We start from the raw sequence: 14295 nt of genomic DNA on the forward strand, positions 1-14295 counted from the left end.
TCTCTAAAGGAAACAAAGAAAACAAAGTGAGATCCTATGCTTAACCAGTTTTTCCCCTGAGGTAGCTTTCTAGTCCTACCAAGTTAGAAGGACTTGGTAACACCTCAGGCTTTTCATTAGAACCCCAGAAGGGTCAGCTTTAGGAGAAAGGACATCATCTCAGAAATAAGGGTTGTATCAGAGGACTAAGGGAAAAACAAAGAGAGACCTATCTTATAAAAAACTTTAAACGTGGTAAGTGAACCCTTCAAAAAAAATTAGTTGCACATAATTTAATGCCCTGCTGCTACTGCTAATTTAATGCCCTACTGAAATAAAATTCAATACTTTTCAGAGGAAGGTAATAGAATTCAAGAATCTAAAACTTATTATTCACAATGTCCACTACACTATGAGAAAGGATTAGACATGAAGAAGCAGGAGATTTAAGCCAATAATTGAAGGTTAAAAAAAAACCAATAGAAACATATCCAGATGACCCAGACATTAGATTAACAGACAAGGACTTTAAAATAATTATTATAAATGTGCTAAAAATGGAGAGGAAAAAGATGAATATAATGGGTGAATTTCAAGACATATAGAGAGACTAAAATAAAACCCAGAAATCTTTTTTAAAAAATATTTATTTATTTGGCTGCCCCAGGTCTGAGCTGTGGCCTGTAGGATCTTTTAGTTGTGGCATATGGGATCCAGTTCCCTGACCCAGGAATTGAATCCAGGCCCCTGCACTGGGAATATGGAGTCTTAGCCACTGGACCACCAGGGAAGTCCCCAAATCCATAAATCTTAACACACACAAAAAAACACAATACCTGAAATAAAAATCCCCTGGGTGTGAATAATAGCAGCTAGGACACTTCAGAGGAAAGGGCAGTAAACTTGAAGACAGGTCAAAAGAAATTGTTCAAATTGAAGCACAGATTTTAAAAAGATAAATTAAAAATGAATAGAAGTTCAAGCACAATATAAGACCTGATAAATATATATGCATATGCACTTGGGGTTTCAGAAAGAGTAAAGGCAAAAACAAAACAAAAAAGGCATCGTAGCCAGATACTTTTTCAATTTGACTAGAAACATCAGCACACCACTTCAAGAAGTTCAGTGAACCTAAAACAGGATACAGACAAAGAAAATCACACCCATCCAAGTCGTAGTCAAATTGCTAAAAACTAAAGAGAAAGAGAAAGAGAAAACCTTGACAGCAGCTAGGAAACAATGACAGGAATGACGGTTGATTTCCCTTCAGAAACAATTGAAGGCAGAAGACAATGGAACAACATCTTTAAAATTCTAAAAGAAACAACCACCACCATCCCTATCATGTCAGCCCAGAATTTTGCAGCTAGTGAAGATTTCCTTCAACAGTGAGGGCAAAACAGAAACATTTTCAGATAAGGGAAAGCTGTGATGACTTGTCACCAGTGAGAAGGGAAATTTTACAGATGGAAGTTCGGATCTTTAAAGAAGGAATCTAGGAGCACCAGAAAAGGTAAGTCTGTGGGTAAATATAAACACAAGTGACTTGTCCTTGACCACCTCCTACTTCTATCCATATTAGCAATAATTCACAACATCCTCCCCTCTGCTTTGCCCCATTTCATCTTCAGTGAGACTTACTCTCAGAAGATGGCCTCAAATCTTACTTTACATTAGGTACAAACCACTTCATCCCTTGCTTTTCCCCCTCTTATATAATAATAATAATTACTGTTGTCATAATGACTAAACATCTGAGTGCTTATCATGTGCCAGGCATTGTCCTAAGTGCTTTATATGTATTAATTAACTTATGTTAACTTGTTATGAGTTATATTCTTTAGTACTTGTACATTTCTGCTGAGAAAACTGAGTAAAGTTGATCCCTTAACAATGTGGGGGTTAGATTTCCACACAGTGGAAAACCTGCATATAACTCATAGTTGGCCCTTGGTATATGTACTTCGATTCCTCTGTTCAACCAACAGCAGATGGTGAAATTCTGTAGTATTTAATACTGAAAGCAATTGCATAAGAGTGCACCAGCCCAGTTCAAACTCATATTATTCAAGGGTTAACTGCATTTGAGGCATTAAATTCTTTGCCCAGCATCAACAGCTGGAAATGGGAGAACCAGGATTCAAAGGTATTTGCAAAGATGTCTGTGTGTGTCCACCTGTATTCCCATCCCTCCAGGTGCTGAGCATTTGCTCCTTCTATCAAAGCAAGCCTCTCCCTGGGTTCTCTTGGCTCTGGCCCTCTCAGCCATCAAGGATCTTTTCTCTGTCGGCAACCTTTCATTCTCTACTCACTCTTTCCTTTCATCCAAGAAACATTCTTAAAATTCTTGCATCTTTAAAAAAAAATCGGTCCCTATCACTAAGTGGCTCTCTAGCTTTCTGCCAATCTCTCACCTCCATTCCATTGGTATGCTTCTTGGGAAAGGGCCCCAAACCAGCTATCCCCACCTCTTCTCCTCCCACCCACTGCTCAGTCAAGGTGGTCTGGTTCCTGCCCCTCTGCCCACTGAGGCTGCTCTGGCTGTGGTCGCCATGGCCATTCATCTCCAAATTGTAAGGACACTCTATAGGCCAGACTCTACTAGTAATAGATGAACTTGACCCAGTGGAATAGTCCTCTTCTTTGACATTCTGGCTTCCTTTGCTTTCATGACATGACTCATTTCTGGCTCTCCCTGCCTCTCTAACGGCTGTTCCTCATTGGCCTCTTACAGGATCCTCTTCATTAAAACACCGGCATTCCCAACTGTTTTGTGTTGGGTACCTCATTTACATCCCAGTCTACATCCCAGGCCTCACCTCTGTCCTGAGCCCCAGATCCAGGTAGCCTATCACATACTGAACATGTCCATCCATGTGTCTTCTAGACCCCTCACTAAACTAGCCCACTCTCCCCTCCTGGCTTACTTCTACTTTCCCCATCTCCATGTAAGGCACCTCTACCTCTGTAGGTGCCCAAGCCTCCGGAAGCCCTCCTGAGTTCTTCCCTTGTTCTCAAATCTTCTCCCTTATTCTCACAGTCCACTCCCTCACAGTAGAGAATCACTGAGCTGACACTTTGCCTCCAGAGTGTTTTCAACTGCCCGTTTCTCTCCATTCCCACCATCACTGCCCCAGTTCATTCCCACAACCTCTTTTACCTGAATAGCTGCACAGCTTCTTAACTCATCTCTCTGCCCCCAGGTGCTCCCCTGGATAATTTTTTAAATTTATTTATTTATTTTTGGCTATTCTGGGTCTTCATGGCTACATGCAGGCTTTTGCTAGCTGTGGCGAGTGGGGGCTACACTGCAGTTGCAGTGTGAGGGCTTCTCACCGTGGCATCTTCTCTTGTGGCAGAGCACGGGCTCTGGGTGCACAGGCTTCAGTAGTTGTGGCTTGTGGTCTCTAAAGTATCTGTGGTGCATGAGTTTAGCTGTTCTACAGCATGTGGAATTTTCCCAGACCAGGGATCAAACCCATGTCCCCTGCATTGGCAGGCAGACTCCTAACCACTGGACCACCAGGGAAGTCCCTCTCCTGGATAATTAATCTTTCATGTAGCACCAGCGTTATCTTCCTAAAACATAAATCTTACCATGTGACTCCCCCTACTGCCTCCAGGAAACCGTACAAAAACTTGAGCTTGGCCTGCACAGGGTCTGCTCCTAGCTTCCCCTCTTTGATCTCATTCCCCGCTTGCCCAGCTTGTACTTTACACTTGAGCAATAAGACTGTGGTCAGGACTCTTACACACATGTCATTTTGTGTTTCTGTACATTTGCTAATGCTGTTCCCTGCCTTTTCTAATGCTCTTTCACAAGGTTAAAACTTATTCAGAGATCAAGATCCACTCCTTTGCAAGTCATTTTCCAAGCCCTCAAGTTGGCCTCAGGGCCCCTCTTCTAACAGTTTCTCTACTAAACTGGAAAGATCTCACGTTGGTCAGTTTCTCCCACTGGCCAGTGATTTGGTAATTCTCAACATGTAGTCCATGGACCACTTGCCTCAGAATCACATCAGAAGCTTGTTAAATATGCAGGTTGCTGAATCCAGCCCAGACAGATAGAATCATAATCTCTGGGATGTCAGTCTAGGAATCAGAATTCCAGACAAGCCCTTGGATAACTCATTTGAGGAATAAAGTTTGCAAATAGCTGTGCAGACTCTGAGCTCCTGCTATAATTGGTCTGAGGAGGCTATGGTACCCAGAAGGAGGGGCAGATTCCCTGCCCGAGGTGAGAGACAAGGAGATGCCCATGCCTGCAGAAGAAGGGACTAATCATGGATGAAGAAACCAAGGCTCACTTAGGCTTGAGGTCGTCCAGGTGGGGTGGTAGAGGCAGGGTTAGGGCCCAGGTTTCCCTGACTGCAAAGGAAGGAATGATGCTAAAGCTGAAATTCCAGTACTTTGGCCACCTCATGCGAAGAGTTGACTCATTGGAAAAGACTTCGATGCTGGGAGAGATTGGGGGCAGGAGGAGAAGGGGACGACAGAGGATGAGATGGCTGGATGGCATCACTGACTCGATGGACGTGAGTCTGAGTGAACTCCGGGAGTTGGTGATGGACAGGGAGGCCTGGCGTGCTGTGATCCATGGGGTCGCAAAGAGTCGGACACGACTGAGCGACTGATCTGATCTGATCTGAAAGCCCCTCCTCCTGACACTTGATCTGTATTCCCTCTGCTTCCTGAAGTCCCTTCATTTCTGAAGCTCTCATTGAGTGTGTGTGTGGCAGTCACACCCTGTCTGGCTCCTTAGTGTCAAAATCTGTGGTCACTGGCCATAGCTAGGCAGAGTCCACCTAAGAGGAAGTTCATTTGCATTTCAACAACAAGAAAAGCCAGCTAAGGGCAGAACAGAAACAAGAACTTTTAAGATGGCCTTGATTACCAGAAATTTTCTAGCTCCTCAGCATCATTTATTTTTCCAGACACAAGGCACAAGCAGCTGGCCCTACACTACTGCCAGCTCTAGCCCATCACTCCCAGACAGGCCAGATCTACAGGGGGAAGGCAGTAATGGTCTTCCCTGGGCAGCTCCTTTCTGGCATATGGTATAAGCAAGCAGGTAAGACTCATTCACTTATTACTCTTGAGTGCTTACTATGTGTGATTCACAGACCAAAATAGACTCTGGTCCCTGTGTATAAGGAGCTGTTCACTCTCCTGGAATGCTCTTCCACATGGTTAACACCTATTCAGGGTTCAGGCTTCAGCCTTGAATTTCCAAACTTGTGGAGGAGCTAAGATGAGCACACAGAACTAATCAGAACACAGATTAGACAAGATGGGAGGGGCTATTGTAATTGAGGGGCACCAAGAGGAGGGGGCTTCCCATGTGGCACTAGTGGTAAAGAACCCGCCTGCCAATGCAGGAGACATAAGAGATGCAGATTCAATCCCTGGGTGGGGAAGATCCCCTGGAGGAGGGCATGGCAACCCACTATAGTATTCTTGCCTGGAGAATCCCATGGACAGAGAAGCCTGGCGGGCTACAGTCCATAGAGTTGGCACAACTGAAGCAACTGAGCAGGCGTGCATGCATAAGGAGGGAGAAGTAGTGGATTGGAGGCATGGGGGAGTAAATCCCAGACAGAGGGAAGAGGGGTTCTGATTTTGGCAACGGCAGAATTCCTATCAGACCAACCCTCCTGCAGACTACAATGATAAACTCTGAGCAAAATGTAACGACTACCTGAAGGCACTTACAAACAGGAGACTCTAGAGGGGAGTCAAAAACTTAAGAGAATGGCTCTGGGTGAGCCTCCTGCTTTTATGATTGTTTATTCACCCGAAGGCAGTCCCAACTGGAGCTGAGGGGTGGGGGCTAACACTTGGCAAGAAACCCATAGTCTTATTGGTTAAAAATGAAAGGACAGGTCATAAAACTATCACAGCAGCTAGAAAATGTGGAAAATCCTGGAGATGAGAAAGCCACAGACAGGGCACCCCAAATTCTGCCTGAAAATGCTACTCAAATCCCTGGCCCAAAGAGACCATAAGCAGCTTAAGACTGAAAACCAAACAGACAGGCAAACAAAGCTGAACAGAACTTTAAATTGCTGCCTACCACAGGGAGGAGAGTTGAAAATCTGGGTTCAACGAATATTATTTCAAAGGAACAAGCAGAATCCATAGTCTTAATCACAATGTGTAGTATACAACTCAAAACTACTCTAAAGTGAAAGCCATATTCAATAAAAAGAAAAAAAAAAAGAATAAATGGAGACCAACCTTGAGGTGACCCAGATGCTGAAAGCAGCAAGCATTTTTAGATAGCTAATTATGCTCAAGCATATAAAGAAATATATGCTCATAACGAACACCCAGATTTTAAAATCTCAGCAGAGAAAGAGAAACTATAAAGAAGCAAAATACAAATTTAGAACAAAAAATACAATATCTGAAGTTTTAAAATCGTGTCCAACTCTTTGAAACCCCATGGACTGAAGCCTATCAGGCACCTCCGTCCATGGGATTCTCCAGGCAGGAATACTGGAGTGGGTTGCCATTTCCTTCTCCAGGAGATCTTCCCAACCCAGGGATTGAACCCGGGTCTTCTGCATCGTAGGCAGACGCTTTACCATCTGAGCCACCAGGGAAGTCAAAATGCTTAACAGTAGACAGCAAATGACAGATGAGTCAGTGAATTTGAAAACAGATCAACAGGAATTGTTTGAAAGGATAATATGGGAACACCAGACAAAAAGAACAACTAGCTACCCACGAAGGCCATGGGCTTCCCTCATAGCTCAGTTGGAAAAGAATCTGCCTGCAATGCAGGAGACCCAGGTTCAATTCCTAGGTTGGGAAGATCCCCTGGAGAGGGAAATGGCAACCCACTCCAGTATTCTTGCCTGGAGAATCCCATGAACAGAGGAGCCTGGCAGGCCACAGTTCATGGGGTCGCAAGAGTCAGACATGACTTAGTGACTAAACCACCACCACAGGCAGGCCACGTCCTTCTAAAAAGGCCCCAGAAATCTTGCTGATTCCCTGTTACGTGCCACAGCCTCCACTCCCTCCAAAGTTCAGTAGAGGTCATACAGTGTGTGTGTGCTGATGGGAACATGTGTATGAATATGTGTGAGTAGACATATGAGTGGAGACACACAGGTGTGCATGCAACTATGTATGTGCAGGTGGAAAGAAAAAGATGTAAAAAGATTGTGAGGCATGAGTGTGAGGTGAGATGAGGAGGACATCATTTCTGCTTTGAAGGTAAAGTGAAAGTGAAAGTGAAGTCGCTCAGTCATGTCCGACTCTTTGTGACCCCGTGGACTGTAGCCCCCCAGGCTCCTCTGTCCATGGGATTCTCCAGGCAAGAATACTGGAGTGGGTTGCCATTTCCTTCTCCAGGGGATCTTCCTGACCCAGGGATCAAACCCAGGTCTCCCGCGTTGCAGGCAGACACTTTAACCTCTGAGCCACCAGGGAAGCCTCCTTTATCTTGAAGGTAAAGCCCAGATCAATGATACGCACACAGCCCTGGTGATGCCAGAGGCCAAGGGACTGAGGTGACCAGGAGCCTCCATGGGGGAGGAGGACAGATTTCTGACAACAAACCTAGACGCTCTGTCAATGCCTCCTGGGGTGGAGCACGGCCAGCCCTGGAGGATCTGGCATGCAGCTAGCCGAGTGCCTCATCCAAATGGGTCCTTGGTCTGTTTTCAGGGACCTCTGCCGCTACCTTAATGGGCTTGTCCTGAAATAATGACAGCCTCTTTGACCCTCAGTTTCCCATCTCTAAAATGGGGACAATCATAACTTCCTTCAAGGACTCTTGGATCAAGTGAGTTAGACTATGTGAAGGTACTCTGTACAAACAAAATGAGGACTGACCAACCGATGGTAGGATTTCCAAAAGAAGCTGTAGAAGAAACCCACCCACTCAACCTACAGGAGACCCTCCAATAACGTTTCTCAGGCTGGTTTTGTGGAACATAGCCTCCTGAGAGAGGCCATCTACAAGGATGAAAGTGAACTGTGATCAAGTGTTTCTAGGAAAGGTTTCATGTTCCAGCCTGTAATGGGAGGCCATAAAGCACAGTGACATAGTAAAGGCTCTGAGAAGTCCTGCACGGAAGAATCAGGAACGATTTCATGTAATCTGACGTTTCCCAAACTCTTGGTCCCGGGAACCTTGATGCTTATAACTGCTGTTCACATCCCAGTAAATGAGTGTTCACAGAGCCTCAGGAAAGGCTGGCCTTCAGAGAAATGAGTTCCAAAGGAACCACAGCATTCATTCTCTGTATTCTGTTTCCTCTTATGAAGTAGGCAGTGAATTATTCTTGCTGGAAACTATTCCACAAAGATGTAAAGAGGATATCAAGATAACAAGAGCAGCAGGCCTGCCTCTGGGGACTCTCCATGACCCCCACGATCCTTCCCTCCCTTCCCCTCCTTGGCTGTGCTGGGTGAGCCTCCTCTACTGCCTGATGCCCTTCCAAGGAAGCCAGACTGCATCCTGCTGTGGTTAGATCACCCCAAACCTGGCAGTGCTTATTTATTCCTTTAATATTGCCAACTGTACTGCTTATGAAAAATGGCAGGCACTTCATCTTATACAAAAAAGGAGGGACCTTAACAAGGTGGATTTCATAGTTGCATCACGTTTATCTTCTTCCGCAGGTATGTTAACTAGTGTTAACAGGGCTCAGACACACAGTGAAGAATGATGGCACATTATACGTCTCCCTCTGCACAAAAGCTCCCATTGGCCCAGCACATGCCCGAGGAAAGAGATGTTTCCTGAGGCACTTGTTGACATCGTTTTTGCTATGTGCATTTATTATGAAATGTAATTTTGCATCCACTTTCTGACAAGACACAGTAATAAAGTCTGTGGTAGAAATATGCATGGTAATTTGCATAAGTTGACTCGAGATTCTCTTCTCAGGAAAAGAAATCATGAAAAGGAATGTATGCGTATCTTCTTTCAGCCTTGGCCAGGCCTTGGCCCGTGGCTGGGGAAGCATCTTGGCAAGTGGCAGAAAGCAGCTGGGCATGGCAGGCCCTTGACAATGAAGCTGCTGTTTATGCCCTGCACCACCAACCCTCAGAGGAGAGTATCAGGGTAAAGTCATGCAAATGAGCATGCAAATGAAGCTGGTGAAACTTAGGGATTCAGACCAGCAAATGGGTGCGGTGGGGGAGGGAGACAGCAGCTTCTGGAAAACATGCTGGGCAGGGTCTGGCCTGGCCAGCAACTCAACCAAGTACCTTGGGGGAGGGGCGGTTGGCTGGAAGGCCACAGGGCAGGTACCTGGATTCATTCCAACACTTTAGCCTCAAAGGTTACACAGTCCCCATGACCACTTTCCTCCCAAAGGGAACTGGCTTGTGCTAGTCACCAACCAATATAAATATGTATTGATTGCTCTTTCATTTCCTGACTGTGCTCTAAAACATCAACCAACAATATATACTTTCCAACTTTAAACAACGGGTTGTATGTGTACATGCAAGTCGCTTCAGTCACGTCCGACTCTTTGCAGCCCCATGGACTGTAGCCCGCCAGGCTCCTCTGTCCATGGGATTCTCCAGGCAAGAGTACTGGAGTGGGTTGCCAGGCCCTCCTCCAGGGGATCTTCCTGACCCAGGCATTGAACCCACGTCGCGTATGTCTCCTGCATTGACAGGCAGGTTCTTTACCACTAGTGCCACCTGGGAAGCCCAAATAAGGGGCTCAGTCAGTCAGTCAGTCGGTTCAGTCGCTCAGTCGCGTCCAACTCTTTGCGACCCCATGAAGTGCAGCATGCCAGGCCTCTCTGTCCATTACCAACAAATAAGGGGTTAAGTTTCATCAAAATTAGTCAATTCTTCCAAAGGCTACCCAGATGCCGAGGGATGTGTGGCCTGAAGCTCCCTGAGAGCTCTCCCACAGGCTCACAAATGCACAAGCCCTCTCCTCGGCTCTCAGGGAGAAAGAGTTTCTGGGGGGAGGACTTTTAAGTCCATCTACAAGTAACCCACAAAGTAAATTAGGAAGGATTACTAACCTGGGCCAGAGTTGCATGATGGGGCCACTTCACTTATGAACACTAGCAGGTGCTATTGGACTCCCCTAACACCAACTGGCAACCTCCTACTCCCTTGCAGGGCTGGAAACTGTAAAAGAAAAACTCTGCTTTCCCAGCCTCTCTAGAGGGTAATGGTGATCAGGTGACTCAGTTCTGGCCAATAAGACACAAGCTGCAGTCTGCTGGAGGGGGATGGGATTCTAGGGATGTTCTTGCTATCCTTTTTTTTCCTGCCTTGAATGCAGAGGTGATGTCTGAAGCAGCAACAGCCAAGATGCATGAAGATACGAACCCACAGAACAAGAAGCCAGAACAGAATGCCCAGGGGCCTGGGACACACCTGATGGCATCACCGCACAGCTGGGCCAGCTCAAGGCCCACTGTGACTTCTGGCACCCGAAAAACCGAAACCCTCCCTTGTTTAAGCCAGGTTAGGCAGCCTTCTGTACTAGAGGCTGGCCACATACCTAATTTTAATATGCTTGAGAAAAGAGTGGAAGAGAAGCCAGAGGAGAGGAGGGAGGGAAAGAAAAGATGTCACAGTCAATCTGCCCTCCGACGAGTCCTAGGTAAATGTCCAAATGGAGCACCTGGGTGACTGGTGCTGCTCCAGGGGGTGTCTGAGGGCAGGGTCATCTTGCCAAGCTGCCTGGCATTTAGGGGTATTTCACTGTATAAGAGTGTTGCCTCACATTTTGACCACAGAACCCAGTATTTGTGAAACATGGAACTCTTTCTTAACTGTATTAATATGATAAAATCATCGTGTTGCTAGAGTTGGCCAAAGACAGAGTTCAGTGTTCTGCCAGAAGCCTGGGGACCTGGCAGCACCCGGCAGAGTGCCAGAGCTCTGCACATATGCACACGCAGGCCTGGAGAGGCAGGCCGCGGTTTCCCATACAAACACTCTGTGAGCAAGTTATTGTTAACTTCGCTTCATCATCATCAACTTCATCTGCAGTGGAGTTGTTTAGTACTGCTCTCTGTAGAGTATGTAATGCACATTGGTATCAACAGTATTTCTGATCTAAAATTTCCCATCATCTAGGCTTTAAGGCGTCCGTGAGCTATGCTTTAAATACAAATTGACCACATTCCTACTGCTGAAGTTTGAGGCCACTGATCTAGGTGATGTAGGGGTTAAGTGCCATCCAAATAATTTCTGGATTAAAAAACGCAATACTAAGAAAGTGGGATGCTAGCCCAGACTCTCAGCTAAGTGACAGCAGTGGGATTTCAACCCCGGCCTCTGAAGGCAGCATTGTTTTGGAGAAAAAGAAGGAGCTAATATCAGAGGATGTGCTGACTCAGTGTGTGACTCAGTTCTCCTCATGTGTGACCCCACTCTGCGCACCTCGACAGGGCTGAAGGCCCTCCCCTGTCTCCTCAGGTGCCGGGTGGTTACCTGAACACCACCTAAGCACACGTGGCCTCTTGGATCCTGTGGAGAAAGGCCTTTCTTCCTGGCCCTCTGCCTGCTGTCTACAATCCGACCCAGGAAACTCATCAGCTCTTGAGGCTTCAGGGATCCAGATGCTGCCAGCCCTTCCTGGGCCCACTCACATAACGCCATTTTCAATCATCTGCACTTGGCTGTTCCACCATCACTTCCCACTCGACTTTTCATTTTCCTTTGGTTCATGGTACTGACACTCTCCCAGGATATCTGGACAGAAACCCAGGGCCACTCAAGCCTCTCCCTCCTCTGCACCCCACAGGCCTACTCTGCTCACTCGCCCCTCCCACGGTTCTGTGTGTCCAGCCCAGGCTTGGCCCAGGCCCCCTCACTCAGCCCTGCATGACTGATGCGTGATGCCCCTCCCTGCCCTTCCACTTGCAGAGCTGCCCCAAGTCTGTGGGCCCTGCTGCAACTGCCATCCTGCCCTGGCCCAGGCCCCCAGGCCTGTCTCCTACAAACTCTAGCTTCTTTGATTCCCATGAGAGCCAGCCTTCAGGAAGCCCCAGTAGCTCTCCACTCTGCCCCATGAGCCCAAACCCCCCCGAGCATCTAGGGCCGCTAAAGCCTCATCAGCAGGATCCCAGATAGGTCTGGTGGGGAACCCCGCTCTGCATGCCCGGGTCCTCATGCCAGCCCCTTGGGGCCTCAGGCAAGTTCAGCCCCAGACATGGGGGCAGGGGGGACTCACTGTCACACAGGATGAAGTTGAACACCCTCTACCGTCCATGCCCTGCCTCAGGGCACAACCAGATTCTGTGGCAACACAGAGTAAGCACGTGGCAAACATGTGTTGTCAGAGTACATGAGCAGCGGAGTGGGGCAGGAGACAGAGCCAGAGGCATGCAGCAAAGGTGGGACTGAGGGAGTCAGTCCTGAAAACTGTCTGGGCACCTCAGCCAATGAAGGCAAGGCGGGAGGGCGCTGCTGCGCTACAGGGCTGATACATGAGGTATGAGTGGGCAGTGCTGGGAGTGAGCACCATGCAGGGGACAACTGGGAACATCCCCAGAGCCCTCGGGGCTGGTGTCTACTTCCCAATGCCTCTGCCATCATGTCAAGAAAAACTAACGTTTCTCTCTCTCCATCTCCAGAGAATTTATTAAAATGGGCCTGTGTATGCACAGAATTGGAGCCCCAGCCTCCCAGCCTAATTACCATGTTAGAAGCTATTAGGAAAGAAATTCCACCTGCAGTCAAAAAAAAAGAAGTCAGAAGAGCCTGCGGTGGGGAGGGCACTTGGGCTTTCATTGCTTGTTTCCACAACACTGGACATTGACACGGGGCCACTGTGGCAACTTAGTGTGATGGGGTCTAAAAATCAAGGCAGACAGTCCCTCCTGACGCCACTGTGGCAACTGACACCAGCTGTGGGCAGGCCCTGGGAGGGCCCCTGAACGCAGCATTGAATCTGAGGGGTCCAGGCCTCAGCCAAGCCGAGAGCCCATCCAGCAGCCAAAGCAGGAGGCGTTCCTGTAGAGCCAGGAGGACGGCATACTGGGGAGAGGGAGCTGCAGAGGGGCACAGAGCATGGCACAGCCCAATCATGGGGCACAGAGCATGGCATGGCCCAACCATGGGGCACAGAGCATGGACACGGCCCAATCATGGGGCACAGAGCATGGCACGGCCCAACCACAGGGCACAGAGCATGGCACGGCCCAACCACGGGGCACAGAGCATGGGCACGGCCCAATCACGGGGCACAGAGCATGGCACGGCCCAACCACGGGGCACAGAGCATGGCACGGCCCAACCACGGGGCACAGAGCATGGCACGACCCAACCATGGGGCACAGAGTATGGGGACAGCCCAACCACGGGCACAGAGCATGGCACGGCCCAACCATGGGGCACAGAGCATGGCACGGCCCAACCACAGGCAGACATGCACTTGAGCCTTGGTGAGTCAGAAGAACATTTCACAGCAGAGAGGAGGAATGGGAAGGGCATTCCAGCAGAGCTGACACCATAAACCCAGTGTTGGAGGCCTCAGAGTGTCACCGACTTGGGAGCAGCAAGCAGGGAGGCCCCTGGACCACAGGATATAGGACAAGCAGTGGGTCATGGGAGATGACACTGAAGATAGAGGTGGGCTGAGATTTTGAGGGACTCAAACAACATGGGGAGAAGTTGAGGCTTTGATCCACAACAAAAGACCACTGAGGCTCTTGAGGGCCACTGCAAAGACCTTGAGGCCTCCTCTGCTGCCCATCACTGCCAGGAATACCAACCAGCCAGGAGTGTCACTATTATCAATGGGGCATCAACAAGTATTATAAGTATTACAACACTTGAAAGATCAAATGATCAAAATAATCTCTGTGAGATCATTCATACACACACACAAGTGAACACCAAGTCAGACTTAAGAACTGAAGTTAAAGAGCTGTGATTCAGATGTAAAGTGATGCAGGAAGACTCCCCTTGCAGGGAAGAGAGGCCTCTGGCAAGCCCACCCTGGTAGAGAGCGTGGCCTGTACCAAACGAGACAAAGTGTGGCTGAGACAGTCATCCCAGAGCTGATGTCCAGGGTTGTGTACATCACTCGGGTCACCCCTCTAGTCAATTCTTACCAAGTCTACTAGTTATCTGGCATTTCAAATGACAGCAGAAGAAAAGAAGGGATAAGAGGGAGGCAGAGAAAGGGGCTGTATTTTAGGCAGGCATGCTGACTGGTCCAGAGTGAGACAGACAGACTAAAGACTAGACACAGAACTATAATTGGCAGTGAGCTGTGCTCTGCATGTTCTGTAAGTCCGGGAAGGTGGGGAAACCTCTTAGCACAACAGTCCTCAGGGTGTTCTATAAATATTTATCCTTTGAGGA

The 14295-nt window shown here is 48.0% G+C and overlaps 1 protein-coding gene and 1 non-coding gene across 2 annotated transcripts in view; both read right to left on the reverse strand.

Moving 5' to 3' along the window:
* Positions 1 to 14295, reverse strand: part of RAB6B (RAB6B, member RAS oncogene family) — a 55266-nt gene that overhangs the window by 11087 nt on the left and 29884 nt on the right. The gene's annotated exons all lie outside the window — the stretch shown is intronic.
* On the reverse strand, positions 6516 to 6587 carry TRNAR-ACG (transfer RNA arginine (anticodon ACG)). Its single transcript has one exon. It is a non-coding gene; the product is annotated as a tRNA-Arg (tRNA).

This window comes from Bos grunniens, chromosome 1 (assembly GCF_055505025.1).
Source record: "Bos grunniens cultivar Pamir isolate PY7600 chromosome 1, Bosgru_T2T1.0, whole genome shotgun sequence".
NCBI lineage: Eukaryota > Metazoa > Chordata > Mammalia > Artiodactyla > Bovidae > Bos > Bos grunniens.